Source organism: Sinocyclocheilus anshuiensis, unplaced genomic scaffold (assembly GCF_001515605.1).
Source record: "Sinocyclocheilus anshuiensis isolate Anshui unplaced genomic scaffold, SAMN03320099.WGS_v1.1 scaffold7, whole genome shotgun sequence".
NCBI lineage: Eukaryota > Metazoa > Chordata > Actinopteri > Cypriniformes > Cyprinidae > Sinocyclocheilus > Sinocyclocheilus anshuiensis.
The window spans coordinates 548837-552661 of record NW_015549582.1 but is presented as its reverse complement, the minus strand read 5'-3'; positions in this window follow the sequence as shown (position 1 = coordinate 552661).

Below are 3825 nucleotides of genomic sequence, written 5' to 3'. Positions count from 1 at the left end.
TAGATAATTCACTCTCAGATAATATGTGTTAATGATATTAATAAAGGATTGACACCATTTGTAAGTCATAAGTGATTAGATCCTAATATGAAGCCGATGTGTAGACATTTTTACATACATACATGCATACATACATACAAAAATGAATGAATTAATTAAAAACCCCAACACCCTCCCTCTGCATATTTCACATATCACATAAATAATAGCTATCACATTTCAAATAACACACTGTTTAATAAACACTTTAAAAGGTAACAAAATGCAATCAAAGTTGCAAACCTTGTCAAACTCATATTAGTATGTGATGGTGAATTTGTTGGCTATTATAAATGAATAAATGAATGAATAAACTTGACCCCCTTTCCCATAATACATAAATAATATATAAATAATATCACATTTCAGATAATACAGTTAACTGAATATGCTATAATAAATAATCTGCAACATAGCCTACTTAAGATGTTAAACCTATATTAATATGCTATAGTATATGGTTTGTTGTCTGCAAAATGTGAATTTACGTATTTATGTTGGCTAGTTCAAATAAACAAATAAATTAATAAATTAAATCCAAGTCCAGACACCCTCCTCCCTCTTGTTATCGTTGAATCTTTTCCCATAATGCAACAGTCAATAAAGGAAGAGGGAGAGAAACGGGCTGTAGCCAAAGTGGCTAGTGGCTAGCAGCTAGCACAAAAAAGAGGAAGAGAGAAATGGAGCCGTCATAAAACTTTAAGGAATGTTTCTCTCATCAAACGGGCAAATACAGCTGAGGAGAAAACAGCCTCGGCTCTTCACGTGCATGAGATGATGACAGACCATCAGCAGTGGGTGTTTATGCAGTGAAACAGCTCTGGTTCGTGCGAGGGAGCTGTTAGATTAGATTAGCAGCTAGCAGTCTGTTATTAGCACGCTAATGCTAAATGCAATCCTCGTCTTCAGATTTACAGACACATTCGACCCAGATCCATCTTTCTGAAGGAAGAGAGGGGAATTAAACTCTATTTAAAGTGGTAAGTGGGTATAATTTGTTGTATGTACGACGTTAATATTTACACTCTCTATTTGTGTCCGATATGATGAAGGTCCCGTAGCCTGCTAACGTTAGCCAAGTCAGCTCATTTTAGGCCTGTTTTCCTTTTCTTTTTGCGAGACAAAGTTACAGAGATTGATCTGACAGTCCAAACTTTAAAACGTATCATAATTGATTAATCTTTAAATTTTGTAAGTTCTGTGTTGCTTTATGGTTATTGAGTTAACGTTAGATACTGTCGTATCATATGAAAGCTAAATGTGTTGATATAAAGGCCTGTGTCAGTTTTGCAGTAAACTGCTGTTTTTGAGGATTATAAGAATGATTATAAGTAAATGCATTCAAAGCAATAATTGTTGGTTTTAAATTTTGTGAAGGACGTAAACTGATCTATTGATTAAGTTCTGTGTTGCTTTATGGTTATTGAGTTAACGTTAGATACTGTCGTATCATATGAAAGCTAAATGTGTTGATATAAAGGCCTGTGTCAGTTCTGCAGTAAACTGCTGTTTTTGAGGATTATAAGAATGATTATAAGTAAATGCATTCAAAGGTTTTAAATTTTGTGAAGGACGTAAACTGATCTATTGATTTCATATCAACATATTATTTATAACCGCCTTATTATCCTTCGAGATTGCACCTCGTGTTGATTTGAGCATTGTAAAATTTAAATCAAGCGATAAACATCAGATGTCAGAGCGGACAGCTTTGTAACATTATATATTACAGTGTAAACCTGTGTCAAGGATCTATAATGTTACACGTTTGAAATGTAAACTTAAACTCATCAGACAGCCTACTTTAACATCAAATATGTATCAGAAGTAAATTTCAATGAGAAGTGCAAAACCGTTAAAGTACTAATGTTGTTTTTGTAAATATAAGCATTATGAATAAATGTAATTTGTAGAATTGGCATTGTAAATTAGATGCATTAAAAACTAGATAATGATTATCTAGTTCAGGGGTGCCCAACCCTGCTCCTGGCGATCGACTGTCCTGCAAAGTTCAGCTCCAACCCTAATCAAACACACCTGAAGCAACTAATTAGGGTCTTCAGGATCACTTAAACATTAAAGGCAGGTTTCTTTGATTAGAGTTGGAGCTAAACTTTGCAGGACAGTCGATAGCCAGGAGCAGGGTTGGGCACCCCAGATCTAGTTAAAGGAGTAGTTCACTTACAGAATAAAAATTTCCTGATAATTTACTTTCCCCCATGTCATCCAAGATGTTCATGTCTTTCTTTCTTCAGTCAATAAGATACAGTAAGATCATGAACAAAGTAACAAAGTAAAACAAACTGACAAATACAATAAAACAAATATACAAATTAAATGAAATAAACAGTGCTTTAATTCTTCCATGAAGTTCTACTAACATTACTGTTCAGTTAAGTAATAGCCTACAAAAGAAATCTAAAAGTAATCAAATGTAAATGAACACTGCATAGTTTTCATTGTATTTATTGATAGATTAATGCTTATTAAAGCTATAACGTTATTCAGATTAAGAGCAGATTTGCATTTTGATGCCCAAGCGCCAGTCTGTCACTTTAAGACAATATATTGACACACATCGGATTTTCTCGCAACTGTTCTCCTCCACTTAAGACATAAACTGTGTTTAAGTAAATACTCTGCAAGCCGGCAGTTTTGACATTTTTGTGTGTATTTGATCAATTGGACATGCGCCCGAAGCTCAAAGTGTAATTTGTTTGTCCGTTTTGGAGCGCGCGCACATTTCAGTCTGAGGAACAGCGTCTCTTGTGTGGACATTTCAGCCTGAGGAACAGCGTCTCTTGTGCGGATTGTGCTTTCAACGTTTTATTATCAAACATGTCCTGCAATTTAGCAACAGTAAAGACGGCATCTTACAACCATCACCGACTGAGCTGATTCTGACGTTAAGTTTGGATTTTAGGGAGGAACGAATGCGCACCGCTGTGAAGGGAAGAAGTTGCGCAAGACGAAACGCAGCTAGTTTTTAATAGCTTTACCTCATGTCTTCTTTTGTATACTCATTAGAAGCCAAAATCGAAATAAAAAAATAATAAATTGTAATGCCTTTTTTCCTGATTGTTTTGCGATCACATCTTTTGTTATGTTCACGTATTAAACTGAGACAATGCGGGCGCATCAGAGTTTTAGTGGGAAAAAAAGAGTTTCAAACAGTCCTTATCTCTGCTGCACAGCAGCATTGTAGCACACCTGCTAAACGCAGCTCAGTTGTGCAGCGCGACAGAGATTGAAATGATGGACACGTGCGAAGTGAAAGTGCAGAAAACAGTGTCTATTTCGTGCACAACTTGAACAAACTACAACATGTAAAGCTGTCAGCTGTGTGGATATTGGCAATATCGTTAACAATTCTCACTTATAATCATTACTAATATGGCTTCTTCTTAACAAGATCTTAGTCTATGCTTTGTTCTGTTAATGCGTGAACTTTATATTATTTGAAGTTCACTTGCCGTCCAGTAATCGCAAAAAGCTTTGTGCTTTGTTACTTTTTAATAAAAAAAGTATCGGCTTTAAAATTATTCCAAATTCATAACGAAATTCAAACAATAAATACAGTTTTGTTTTTTGCTCTTTAATGCGGCAGGCGCGTTTAGCTAGAAAAACAACTATAAAGAGGAGCATTTTGCTATATTTATGCGCTATTGCATATTAACATTTTTACTTAACCTGTTGTCTACATGATTCAACTCCCCCTATAAAATTGCATTTTACTATTTAAGTAAAACAGACTGAAAGTGTGAAAGACATACACTCTTAAAAATA